Raw genomic sequence first — 14353 nt, 5'->3', positions numbered from 1 at the left:
GGCATCCCTCAGGGTCAGCGGCAAAACGGAGAACGCTCTGGTCTCCCAGCCACGGCCCAGAGTTCTTTCTACCTGGGACCCTCCCGCGCCCCTGCCTTGGGCTGCATTCAGCCCACATGCCCCCACACAGGCGTCACGTTGCTGTCCTTCTTCCCCCAGATGAGCTCTTCTCTGGAAGGCCTGTGAGCACACAGCTGATGGCTTCTCCCAAATCATGGAGCCTGAGGGAAACGTGAAGACCCCATTTCAGAGTCGTCTTGTCACCCTGGATGCCTCAGCCCCAAGGGGAGGGGCTCCCAAGAAAACCTCAAATCCTCACCCAAATCCCCACCTCCCAACGTCCCCCAGGGAGTCCTGCCCAGAGTGGGCCACCCGTGGGGGACAGAGCCTCCAGCACAGCAAGGAAGCAGAGCCCCCCAACACCCCAGGCAGGCTGGTGGCTGTAATCCAGGGAGGCTGCTTGGAGGAGGCCATGGAGGGGACAGCCTGGGCCGTGCTCCCCCAGAGCCCTCCGAGTACACGGAGATTCCCATGGACAGATTTATCTGAGCCCCTCCTGAGTGCCAGACCTGGGCTGTGTGGAGACCCTGAGCTGAGCAAGGTGGGCCCTGGGGCTTCCAAGGAGGATGGGTGGGAATCAGGAAAGCAGAACAGGAGATGAGGAGATTGGGGTGGGCGCAGATGGGGTAGCTGGGAGTTCACTCTCCCCGGGGTGGGGACAGTGACCCGTGGTAGCAGAAGGGGAGCCAAGGGCAGCGGGAGGACAGGTAGGCAGGGCTGAACGAGGCAGCTGGGGGCCTCGTTCTGAGCCTCTTGGGGCCATCAGGTGGGGGCGGCATCAGAGCCCCCCAGAGCCCCCGCCCCGGCCGCTGGCCCAGCCCTGCCGATGGAACCCTGGTATCCGATGGAGGGTGGCTCAGCGGGGCACTGGCACCGCTGCTTCTGTCCGCCCACATCGATCACTGCTCTTGGGCCCAAATTACTCTAATCGCGTTCCTCCTCCCGGCAGTCAGGCTCCTCTGGGCATCCCTGTCATCCATTTACATTAGAAAGTGACACATCAGTGGGGCTTCAGGAAGGGGAGAGGCCTGCCCGGTCCAGCCACACCCGAGCTCCCCACAGAGCCCCAGCTTCTGTCTGACCCCGGCCCACCAGAGGGGACCCCTCCCGGCCCCCGAGCACCACTGGCTTCCCCATATCTGACTCTGGTGCCCTGGGGCCTCCCCGCTGTCCCCTTGGCCCACACAGCCAGCCCGTGCCTCTCTTTCTGGGGCATCTACTCTAAGTGCCATGCCAGAGAAGGAACCCAGATCGGGGCCCTGGGGGGAGGCCCTGGGAACCCGAACACCAGGCTGCCTCTCTGGGTCGGGACCCCTGGGTCAGGGCTCTAGGAAGGAGCCTAGGAGGTCTCATGTGGACTGGTTCCCTCAGAGCCTCCCTGCAGCCCCGGGAGACTCACCCTCCTCACTGTCTGTTAATAGGGGAGGGAGCTGCTGAGAGGGAGTCCCAAGCAGTCGGTCACCCCTGTCCCCTGCTGCTCCAGGAATCCAGCCTTGTGGGAGTGGGCGGGAAATGAATTTTAGGGGGCTTTTTCCATCCTGTGTCCTGAGCCCCCCTTCCCCTGCCCCGACCCCAACGTGGACTCACCCAGTCGGAGCACCAAGAAGGGGGAGAAGTGGATTCTTGCATGACGAGGTGAGGTCTGCGATGGGAAGGCCTCACAGTGGTGGAGCCTGAGTCCTGGGAGGCCCCAGCCGTGTGGATACCCCCTCCCCAGCTCCTGAACCTGCCTCTCGCCCCCTCAGGGGGCGGCCTCTGTCTGTGCCCCCCGCCCCCGCACACCCCACTTCCCCAGAAGCACATGCCAGGTTTTAGCCCCGTGATCTGGCTCCCTGACCATGAGGATGGTGACCAAAAGCCACATTTCTCCAGCGTGACGTCTGTGCTTACCAACCTCCTACCATTTCCCAGTCCTTCCCGCGGCCCCAGAGAAGGAACATCAACACAGCCGTGTCCGGGGACCCTGGGGCTCTGGGGTGATTGCCAGGCTGAGAGCCATGGTGGGATGGGGCCTGGACCCAGGGCCCCCTGTGCCCTCAGCACCCCAGGGCCCAGGACCGGCCCCGCTCCAGCTCCTGGGGCCACAGTGCCTGCGAGTACTGTCAGGACCACGAGCCCCCCCACCCCCACCCCGGCTGCTACTGCTGCTTCGAGGGAAAGACCCTCCCTCCTCTTCCCTTCCAGCCTCTCCTTTAGAAAACTAGGAACTGGGGGGAAAAAAAAAACAAAGAAAAGTAAAGAAAACTAGGAACTGAATTCTTTGTCAAAGGAGATGTACATTCCTTTGAAACGTACATAAATCTTTTTAAAAGCTAAACACACGTCTCTCCAGCTTACAACCCAGGACTGTGTTTCTCGGGGGCCTGGAGCCGCGTCTCTGAAACGGACCCTCGAGGAATGTGGCGTCCCTCCCCAGCCCGAAGGAGGCAAGGGCCAGACCCCCCCACAGCTCCCTCCTGCCATAAAGATTCGAGAGCTTATCCCTCCTCCGAGGAAGTCCGTTAGCTGACGTGGGTGGGCACACAATGTCAGGTGGGTTTAGGATGAACCGTGTGGGATGGACAGAGCTGGGAAGCTTCCTCCTTGAGGAAACCAAGCAAACCAAACGTGCTGGAGAACGCACGTGGGATGGGTTGTGTGTTCTTGGTGCTCGAAAATGTGCCATTTTCCTCTGTCTTTGGCCCCTCCTGGCAGGTGGTCTGTGAGACACACTGCCCGGGCCACTGCATTCTGGTTTAGTGCTCATTCGGTCACAAAACGTTTCCTTTCTCTTCCACCTCCATGGGGAGGCCCACCCGGCCGCGTTCCAGCTTGAAGCTGCTCGATTGTGAACCCTTGACTTTCTCACACACCCGTGGACGTGGCATCTTTTCTGCAAGGAGCCCACATGCCACCGAAAGAGTGGAACGTGTTGCCCCAAGATGTTGACGTCCCTAAAAATAGAGGGAAACCCTGCGCCGCCTCCCACAGCCCAGAACACGCAGCGCGTGGCCACTGTCCATCCGTCTGGAAAAGCGCAGTAGGTAAGCCCAGGAACCATGACAATAGCCGGCCACCTGCAAACCCTAGGCTGAGCTCACGGCTCTTCAAAGGCAAGTGCCTGTAGGTGACTTTAAATGACTTTCCGTTAATTACTTGCCCAAGTACTTGGGGAGCCCAAGACAGCTCCCCAACCTGCAAGTCTGCGTGTGAGTCCACACTGGGACTTACGGCACAAAGAAGCGGGTACATGGAAACATCCTTCCCCCGCTGCCCTTGAAGGCCTCCCAGGGCAGCCTGCGAGGCTGTTTCTGCCCTCCCAGAGGGAGAAGCCTCCAGAACATGGGCAAACAGGTATGCCCCCGCATCTGACTGCAGCTTTGCACTCTCCCAGGTCAGGCTCAGACACCCTCACTCCGCGCAGGCTGCTCGTGACCCGCGGGAGGCAGGACATCCACTCCTCTGTCACTGGGGCCGTAAGTGTGTGTCTGTGTTGCTGGCAGCGCGCAGGCACTCTGCAGATGGGATCAAGCTCGTCACCAGTAAGGGCGAGAGAACATCCCGAATTTCCAGGCAGGCCCCAAATAGTCACGTGAACCCTTAAATGCAGAGAACCTGCTTGGGCATCTCCAGAGTCAGGATGGGAAGTCTGAGACCCCAATGTGAGAAAGCCCCCACTGCTTTTGCTGCCTTTGGAGATGGAGACAGGCCCAAGCCAGAGTGACTGAGGACCTCCTCCGACCGTGGCCAGAGGGGACCGGGGACTCAGTCCCACAGTCATGAGGACCCGGATCCTGAGCACGGCCTCTCACTACAGGTGCCCTCCAATTTTGGGAGCTGTGCAGCCCTCACCTGCCTTGTGCTGAGCAGGCAACATACAGGATCTGAGCTGGGCCAGGGCCGCACAGGCCATGGGCTTTGTCTCCAAGGCACGGACCGGTCTGAGCTCCCAGACCAGCAAGGCCCCACTCTCTGTGGCATTCTGAGCACTGTTCTTGAGGAAGATGGCTGTAGGGCAAGACGGGCCAGGATAGCACGGTCACTGGTGAGTGACAGGGAAGGCAGAAGGCAGACAAGGGAGCGGGACACTCGAAGCTGGCTGAGCCCCCGGCTGGGCCCATGCCTTGCCAGCCCCTTCCCTCTGATACTTCAAAATGTGGCTGTCGCCTACCGGGGCTGAGCCTCTGGCTTTCCCAGAAGGCCCTTTTGTGCCCCCAGGGTCCAGCTGCGACACAGGCTCAGCGCTGGGGCCACTGGAAAGATTGCGGGGGCACCTGGGGGGCTCAGTGGGTTAAAGCCTCTGCCTTCGGCTCAGGTCATGATCCCAGGGTCCTGGGATCGAGCCCCACATCAGGCTCCCTGCTCAGCGGGGAGCCTGCTTCCTCCTCCTCTCACTCTCTCTCTCTGCCTGCCTCTCTGCCTACTTGTGATCTGTCTGTCAAATAAATAAATAAATAAATAATCTTAAAAAACACACAGAAAAACAAAACAAAACAACAACAACAAAAAAGAAAGATTGTGTATGGATTGGCTGAAGGTTCTGGGTCCATTTCTTACTCAAGTCTAGGAGAAAGGGTTTACTTTGCAGAAAAATGTTCCAGGTGATTTCTCAACAACATAGAGGGAGACCCCTCTGGAGGATATGCCAGGTCTCTGGGTCCTGGAACTGAGCCGGTTGTGTCAAAATTGCAAAGGAAACAGTTTGGTCCAACATCTTGGCTTGGCCTGTGTCCACCACACTGGGAAGCTGGATCCCTTCCCACCCTTGGTCAGAGTTTCCTGGACTTGCCACATGAAGGTGCCGAGCTTTCTGATTTGACACGAGTGGAGCCCCAGAGATCACAGAGGCAACCGTTCCCAGCCTCACAATCAGGTGGAGGAAAGAGAAAGCTTCAGGGGAAATCAAGTGTCCGTTTTTATGGGAAACAGAATTCTCCATGGCCAAGAATCAGGATATTGGGGAAAAAATGACACAGACAGAAAAATATTTGTGTCATTCACCATGATGCTGCAAAGATGTGGGCAAACTGGCTTGGCCTGGACAGTACAGTTCTGAGGGGGATACAGCTGTCAGATGTGCCGAAAGATGGTACCGAAGAGCTCCACGGGAGCACCCCGGGGCCTCAGGACAATGGGGTCTCCCACTGCTGCTGACACCCGCCTCACCCTTCTTACGCTTCTCTTCACTACCAGTGTATTATGTTCTCTTATCACTGGTCTCTCTTCTCTCCAGCGTGAGCTGTGTTCACTCCTCAGTGCCTGGCACTAGAGAGAGTGGGCACCCCTTAAGTGTTTGAGGGATGGATGGATAGATGGATGGTGGGTGGATGGATGGAAGATGGTGGATGGATGACGGATGGTGGATGGGTGGGTGGATGGATGATGCATGTATAGATGACATATGTATGGATGGTGGATGGATGGATGGTGGATGGATGGTGAAGGAGCTGTACAGGGCACTACAGGAAGAACCCACTGTTGTTTTCATTGATTGTCCTGTCAGCAGAGAGTCAACATGAGGAAGCGTCTTCCCTGTAGAGCCAAAACAGCAGCTAGTAACAAGGGCAGCGTCTGCCAAACTTTGCCAAGGAAATTTCCATTTGGAGATTAGGATTGTGCTGAGTTTGGCAGCTACGCCATGGAGATGGACTGAGCAGCTGTGCCCATGGAGATGGACTGCAAGGATATGGTGCTTGAGCGCATACATCACAATTAGAACTTTCCGCTAGCAGCTTCAAGTGGGGGTGGGACAGTGATACTCCCATAGAACATGAGGGTGGAAAATCAGCCATGGGCCAAGCCCCAGACTCCCATATTAGGGGGCCCTAAATAGGCCCTGCCCAGAGGCTGGAGATCCAAGCCCTTCCCACCACTCTATCTGCCTGATGCTTCTAGATGGTTCCTCCCTCGGTTAGGGGCTTCACATAGGAGGGACCTCCCACCCTCTGGCCATCCTAGTGTGGGGGGAGACTATGCACCTCTGGGCCATGACGGGGCAGGGAAAAGCAAGGCCTCCAAAGACGAGCGTGTATTCCTCATCACTTACAGTGGAAATTGGGGGAAGGGAAAGGAGGAAGGATAAGGGTATGGGGTGACGAGGTTGGCAGCAGCCCCCAGCACCCCCGTCCAGGACAGGCGAGGAAGCAGGTAGTCCACACCCAGTTCTGGGCAGCATCCTCCCCACTTCCTCTGGGGAAGCTCCTGAACTAGATAATAAGGGAATCCTACCCCCGCCCACCAAAGCCCGGGGCCTCCGTCTGAGGGTGGCCTGTTGATGACTTCATGGGGCAGTGTGACACGGCCAAGTCTGGTGCTTACAATCTCTCCCTGCCAGGGAGGAGGAAGGGGCTCTGTGTCCCACACGGGGGCTCTCGGGGACCGGGATGCCTGTGAGTAGCGCCTCTGAAGCTGTGAGGACAGCTGCCACGAGTGGGCTTCTTCCCCAAATCCTCCCCCTGACCCAGACATGGGCCCAGACCACCCAGCGTACTCCGAGGGACCAGCAAGGGGCTCCTTCGGGGGTTTTCAACAATCAAGTTCTGGCCCGGAGCCTGCAGCAGAAGTGTCACCTGCTGCGCTTAGACCGTGGTGGCCCCAAGGAGAGGCCGGCAGGGCATCCCAGAGGAAGCACACAATTTCCCGTCCACCCGCCAAGGCTGCCTACATAAAACCCAGGAGCTTTACCCAAGCCAGAGGCATCAGCAACAGCAGCACGGCTCTCCAGCTTGGACTGCCAGAAAACCGCATGTGCTCAGCTCCCTGGCCTGGAGCACAAACAATGCTGCCCCGTAGCACCCCAGCGAGCAGACTGGCGCGTGGCTCGGGGGCCGTGCCCGGCAGCTGGGAGCTCCGGAATGACCCCCGGGCGCTGAGGGCAGCTCTCCAGGCTGAGGCGGCCCAGGCCCCGAATGATGTCCTTGGCTTTGGGCTTAATCAGCCGCTGTTGAGCTCCACCCAGCCTGGAGCCCAGCTCTCAGCTTTGGCTAGCCGCCATCTGCCCCAGAAGGGGTGCTTGGCTCTGAGCCCTACTTGCATCATCCCAAGGCTGGAGTTTGTCTTGGGAAGGGCCAGCACTTCCAGTTTAACCCAGCATGAGTGTGAGCTGGCCACTGGGACCTAGCCTGACTCACCCACCTCAGAGATGAGCCAGCCAGGGGCACTCGGCCCAGGCCCAGGCGGGTGCCCTGTGTGGGGACCGAGCGCAGGGCCCGGGGACCCAGTGCACAGAGCTCCAGGGCAGGGAGCCAGGGTGGGAGGGCTCTGAGGCCGAGAGCCCCTGCTCCACATAAGGGTTGTAGGGCTTGCCCCTGCCCTTCAAACCCAACTGAGGCAGCAGGGACACACGTTCTCACATGACCTGGAGTCACCTGCATGCAGTGGGGACCCCCAGCCTCTCTCCCAACACCTCGACTTTCCTTAAAAATAGGCCTTCTTGGGGCGCCTGGGTGGCTCAGTTGTTAAGCGTCTGCCTTCGGCTCAGGTCATGATCCCAGGGTCCTGGGATTGGGCCCCGCATCGGGCTCCCTGCTTGGCTGGAAGCTTGCTTCTCCCTCTCCCACTCCCCCGCTTGTGTTCCCTCTCTCGCTGTGTCTCTCTGTGTCAAATAAATAAATGAAATCTTAAAAAAAGAGAGAGAGAGAAGAAAAAAGAAAAGAAAAGAAAAGGCCTTCTTCCCGATACGACCCATCCCGCTAGGAGCTCATCAGCATGAGCACCCAGAGAAGAGGAACAAAGTCTGAGAGCGGGGAACTCACTGCCCCTGGTCACCCCCATTTCCCATCAGATCTGCAAGCCCAGGGCACTTGGTCATCTCCACCCCCTAAGCTGGCCAGGGTCCCTTCTGCTGATGCTACCCCATGCGTCTTCAAGAAGGGGCGTGAGGGAGGTGCCCTCCAGCCGCGACAAGACAGGAGCCTGGTGTGCACCCTGCACACTGTCAGACCAGCGACTGCCATGGAGAGGACTTATGGCCAACACCTTCCCTGCAGGGCCCTCCTGGGTTGTCACCCCTGCGGACCCCCAGGACCATCCTGGCAGGAGCTGCCCCAGCAATGTGCACCAGATGCCGGTGGGAGGGGAGTGCCCAGGGGTGGACCAGAGTCTCCGCCATCACGCCCGACCGGGAGGATGAGGCACAGCCATTTGGGCAGCTCTCTGCAAATACTCCGTCCGGGACAGACCACAGTTGTTGCCAGGACTGCGGTGGCCCCAGGGGGGACCAGAGCCCCAAACTCACATGGTCATTTTTGCTCCAGCCAGAAGCCATGGGGGGGCCCTCGGCTGCCCCCACAACGGAGCAAGGGGGTGCTTCCCTTCGTGTCTAAAACCAAGGGGGCAGCTGGCCATCTGTGCGTGTGTTTCCTCCGACCAGAGCTGGAACCTTACTCTGCATAAGTCCCCAGGGACCCAGACCGCATGACTCCCCACAGGGCCTCCACACCCCATCTCTGACTCTGTGTGGTCCTAGCAGAGACCCCCAGTTGCTAAGGAAAAGTGTGCATGCACACGTGCCCACATGCACTGACCGCCGCCTCCGTCTATCAACACTGGGGATTCCAAGTGACAGGAAGGGGATTTCACCGTAAGAAGCAGGTTGGGGATTCGCTCGACCAGAAATTCTCGCTCCGTGGCACCGAGAAAGCCAGGATTTAGGAATCACGTATGCAATTACATAAAAGCTGTTTGTAAAAAGCTGCCATGGGGGTAGGTCTCCTTCACGTGTCTGTTTTCCTTCCCAATCCTTACATATTTCTTTAAAGGTTTATTTCAAACTAATTTGAAGCTAAGCAGTTGCTTTGCTTGTACGAGGCCCCATGCGGCCCCAGGCTCCGGGCTCCCCCGATTCGCCTTCCAATCCCTGTCTCTGGGATTACTTTTTCTGGATCATTTGAGATTAATTTCTTTGTGTATTTTCATTTTTTTAGTAAAAGTAAAAGCTGAGTGGGTGGGGAAAGGTCAGACAGTGGGGCAGCGCAGTGACAGTCTTCTGGCCGCGCACCAGGCTCCATCCGGACCGCGCACCCCCTTCTCCCATTGGCGCAGGCCAGGCCAATGCCCCCCGCCCCAGGGACACTGTCTCAGGCTTCCTCCTAACCCTTCTGGGTGCCTGTGTCCCCGCGAAGCCCCTCTGTTGAGAACCTAATGCCCAGGGTGATGGTCTTCGCTCTCGGGGTCTCTGGGAGGTGGTTAGATTGTGGGGACGGAGCCCCGTGATGAGATCAGAGGCCTCTCAAAGGCATGAGAGGGAACCTCCACCCCAGCTCTGCGCCTGGGGAGGACACAGCCTGGGCAGAGGCAGCACCCTGACCTTGGGGCTCCGGCCACAGGTGGAGCGTGAGACGGGGCATCTGCATGTATCACACTGAACGGCCGTTGGGCGGGAAGTTTCCATCGGTGGAGGCGTTCCCCCCTGGTCTCTCAGGGCTCCTTCACTCTGAAGGACGCCCTGCCTGGGACGCGTCTCCCCGCACTCCTCTGGTCGCGACAGGGCTCCTCTTATTCTGGGGACACCTGCGTGACTCGACACAGGTCAGCGTAGGGCTGTGACCTCCGCCCGCCTGGTGCCCACCCCGTGCCCCACGGGACGCATGTCCTCTGCTCCCTGACAAGCTCGGGCCCTCCGGCTCATTCTGCAAGGTGGGGTGCAAGGTTGTCTGCACTTGATGTTATAATGAGGCGTGAAGTGCTGGGTTTGGGCCCTGGGGGAGGAAACTCTGTCCCCTTCCACTGAACCACAGAACCGGACTCCAGCCGCGCCGCTCCCACATTCCCTTCGCTGCCAGGCTTGGGCGTCTGGTGAGCTGTGGCCCTGGGCCCATGGCACTGCGTCTTCACACCAGACTAGGACACAGGCTGGCGGTGGCTGAGCCCAGCATGGTCGTCCTTGGGACCTCTGCTCGCCTGAGCTGGCCTTCATCCCAGCTCTGAGTTCTCTCACGGCCGTGCCACTGTTTCTCTCTGAAAGCTCACACTTTTTCTCCTGATCTCTGGAGTCTGAGACAGGCCCAGCAGGTGGGCCCTTCTGCCCCAGGGCCGCTAGGTTCATGTCCCCCCGTGGTCCGTCCCACCCAGGGCTCCAGCTGACCGCCCTCCCACCTGGCCTCTACCTCCTCACAGGGGACAGAAGCTGCACCAAAGCCCGGAGACCTCAGAGTCTGGCGCGGGGGCGGGAAGCGCGGGACATGGGGGTGTACTCCCAGGGTGACTTTTCTTGCCTATGAAACAGAATTGTTCGCTGGTACAAAGAGAACATTAGTCATTCTCCACGTTGACCCCACGAAGCATTCCCTTCTGTTGTATGCACACACGGAAGCAGAGCTGGCCTTTGGAAGGTGAATGAATGGGGAAAGATTCCGTCTTTGAGCAATAAACCTGGCTCCTCGTCTGTACCCTTGAAATGGATGTGAAGCCGAAATGACCAGCAGCCCAGGCACGGCACTAGGGCATTTTACTGTGGTCACATCCCAGCCCTCAGGGTTCTGGAGGTGGGAGTCGTCCCAGGGTTCCCGGAGATCCAGGAGGCGGGGCAACAGTCAGAAATGCTGCAGGACACTTGGCATCAGATGACCAGCAAAGGCCTTCATGTTAAACAAGTAGAGGGGGTAGGGGCTCCATGGGGCAGGAGTAGGGCTGGAGTTGGCTCTGAATCATCTTGGGGGCAGGAGGTTTTCAAAGCCAACATCCATAGCTCCAAATCAATGGTCTGTTCCTGTGCCCCGGGGCTGGGCCCTGTCCAGCCCAGGAGCTGAGAACAGACAACCCGGTCTGTGCCGGGGCTCCCTTCCCTGCATCCCCGCCCACACTCTCCACGGCCCTCAGCGTCCACACTGTCCTGGATAAGGGCGATCCTACAAACTGGCCCACAGGCTTCCTTGGGACCGTGGGACAAGAAGGAGGAGGGGCAGGTCGTCAGTCCCCTCAGGGGGGATAAAATGAGTGCAGTCCCCTGGGGACCCCCATTCTCAGAGATGGTGAGACGGTATAGGGTTGGCCCTCCACGGTCAAAGCCTGGCTCCCCAGCTGGTGTAGGAGAGCATTTGGCCGACGTTCGTGTGCCTCAGTTTCCCCATCCGCAGAAGGGAGAATAATAGCCACCAGCAAAAAATAACCAGGGTACTTGCTGACGGCTGAGCCCCTACGGTCATAGGTGAGGCCACTGAACTCACAGCTGTACGCAGGGCCTGGCTCTGATGACCAAGGGCTTGGGAGGCCAAGTGTCCCCTGACACGCAGCAGACAGGAGGCTCAGTTTCCCCAGGAAACTGGAAATGGAAAAGATGATCCTGGGCAGCTCAGCCTCGCCCGCACCCCACCCCCACCGCTGCCTCAAGGCCACTTGAAGCCTGCAAGAGAGGCTGCTGGGTGGAGCCCCCTCTGTGTGCCTCACATGAAGCCCCCGGAGGGCTGCTTCCCCCAGAGCGCTGGCCCCCCAGACCCGGACTCAGCAGAGCTGCGTGCATGCGTGGGAACATCTGCATTTCTGACCCATCCCGTGCGATGCAAGCTGCTGGCTGCCTTCGCAAAAACCCAGGCTGCCAGAACTTAGCCCCCCTCGGGGTGGTCTGTCCCAGAGCCCGGGGTGGGAAGTGCACACAGCAGGGCTTTTCATCGCACACATGCACAAAGGACTTCCCCATCAAGGCGGGAGGTGATGAAATTGATTGTCGTGTGTTCTTACCTGGGGGTCCTCTGCACCCACAAAATCAGCGCCTGGAAAGCCAGGGCCTGGGGTCTGCCCTTGGCCATCACAGCCTGAGTCGCTCACTCCCCCTTCAAACCCTCATGAGTGCCAGCAGGGACAGGACCTCCCCTTCCCTCATTCACGTGGCTCACTTCAGTGACAGGCAGAGGGGACATTTCGGGCCTGGCAGTCTCTCTATTGCAAGACAAAGCAAGCTGCTGACCAGACCGTAATTAAGGCAAAAGGAGTAGGATCAGCAGATACGACACAGAACACCCAGTTAGATTTGTACTTTAAATAGACAAAGAATAATTTTGGATATCAGCATATCTCACACAGCATTTGAGCCACATCAATACTGCAAAATTACTCATTTTTTATCTGAAATTAAAATTTAACTGAGCGTCATCCTTTATTTTTATGTGTTAAATCTGGCAACCCCGCAAAGAAGGCAACACGCCACCTAACCCATCTGCAGTGACCAGCCGGGAGCCTGGTGTCCCACAGCTCCCCGCTGCCCCTGGGCCAGGCCTAGCACCTGGCAGGTGATGTGGCACAGCTGTGCCCGGTGGGCAGGACAAACGGGATCATCCCGGTGAGTCCTCATATGCCCCATGTGAAGAATTGGACTTTCTTTCCAAGGGAACAGGAAAAGCCTTCACTTGGTTCCCGACGGCAGGTGTCTGAGTGGGGAGTGCTGGTCTGAGTCAAACAGTGGGTGGGAGACGTCCCCTAGTGGCGAGATGTGTGGGCTGCAAGTCACAGCTAGCACCGGATGGGACATTCCTGCCACGCGAGCTGGCAGCCCTGGGTGGCTTGGGCACCTCCCACCTCTGAGGCCCCTCAGCCCAGGAACGGGGATAATGCTGTTGCCCTTGACGTCCAGATGTCAGGACAAGGTCCGAGGAGGCCCATGTTTGAGCAAGTGGACGTGAACCACCACAGCAGGCCTCCCAACTCTGAAGGCTGTGCTTTCTGCATCAGCGTACTCCTCTGATGTCCGGCAGTGAGCTCCACTCTGTGCCACAGAAGAGTGGTCCACAGAGCAGTGCCAGCCAAGCTGAGGTAGGATTCCGTTTCCACCCGAGACTCAGAGGCGAGGAGAGGGTGCTCAAAGGAAGGTGGACACACAAGAGCATGTCTGACCAAAGCCTTCCAAATTCTCCTTCCTGGGAACCCAGCTCTCACAACCAAGAACCAGATGTCCCCTTAGGAGTGGAGGACAGGTGCCCTTTGATAAGCAACAGTCACTACCTTCCAGAGGTGACATCAGCTTCCCAGGCAAGAACCTCCACTTGGGCAGAACCCAGAGTATGTCTGGGAATAATTTACAGCACCCAGACTCATACAAGACTGATGAACAGACCAGACGGCTTGTGTGCTTGTTGGTCATGGGAGAGATCCCTTTCCAGGGCCTGGCTGCTTCCCACATGGGGTCCAAGCCCCCAGTGCTGGGATGAGGACACTTGGGAGGCCTACTGCATCTTTGGAAGATGTGGACAACACAGGTGGCAGTGGGAGGACGGGGGATCATTCAGCCTCAGGGATCAAGAGAGAGAGTTGGTCAGTTGGTTACCCGGTCCATGAACAAGTGGTCTCGGTCCTCCCGCTGTGGGCCAGATCAGCCCTGGCCCCTGGATCTGAGCGACAAGCTGGCGGGGATGGCAGATGCCAAACAAGCAGTCACCGATAGTTTGGATGACAAGTAGGCGGCGTGGGCACTGCGGAGCACTGGTGGAGTGTGGGCCCATGAGGCACCAGGTGGGATCCTCCTGCGTGGGGGTCAGGGTGAGAAACCTCAAGACAGTCTGATGGTCAAACACCGAGCGAAGAACTGATCTCCAGAAACCACCACCCATGACCCAGCTCCCTCCCCAGCCTGCCAGGCCTGGCCTGTTCTGGTCCCCACCAGACCCCTAGCTGGGCTCCCCCTGCAAGCCTCCTTCTGGCACCAGGACCACACAGGCCTCTCTTTCCGCCCCTCAGTCTGTGTCCCAGGCCTCAGTTCTCAGGTCCAAGGTCACCACCCCTGGGCGCTCTCTGGACCCCGGGACAGGAGAGCCACATCTCCCCGGTGTCGCGCAGGGGGCGCGAGTCGCCAGCAGGCCCATGGGCAGCGAGGACTCGGGCCCCGGCCCGCTGAGCCCGCTCTGATTCCCGGGTCGTCCGAGGGAGCGGGGCTGACCCGAGCCCGCACCGGCCGGGGGCACGCTCGGCGGGGGCGAAGCCTGAGCGAACACCCGAGCGGCCAGCGGGCGGGGCGCCCGACGTTCGGCAGGAACCCCGGGGAACGCGCCGTTACGGGCCCCACACCCGCAGGAGGAGACGAAGGCCTAGAGACGCTCCGCACCTCGGCCGGACCAAAGTCCGCGCGCTGCGGGACGAGAGGCCAGCGGACGCCGGCCCCGGGGCCCCAACACCGGTGGGCGTGGCTGGGGCGGGACGGGGCGGAGCCGGAGGCCCTGATTGGGTAATGCCTCGATTCCTCGCGGGACTTCCTCCCGGCTGGCCACCTTGGCCCCGCCCCGGAGGAGGCCCCGCCCCCGCCGCGGACCCGTGCGGCGTGTCGCGCCGAGGTCCGGCCGGGGCAGCGGAGGCCGCAGGGAGCCCAGGCCGGCGGGCGTGGTCAGTTGCC

Source organism: Lontra canadensis, unplaced genomic scaffold (assembly GCF_010015895.1).
Source record: "Lontra canadensis isolate GAN:19392208 unplaced genomic scaffold, GSC_riverotter_1.0 scaffold65, whole genome shotgun sequence".
Lineage (NCBI taxonomy): Eukaryota > Metazoa > Chordata > Mammalia > Carnivora > Mustelidae > Lontra > Lontra canadensis.
The sequence above is the reverse complement of the archived record's forward strand: the minus strand, read 5'-3'. Positions refer to the sequence as shown.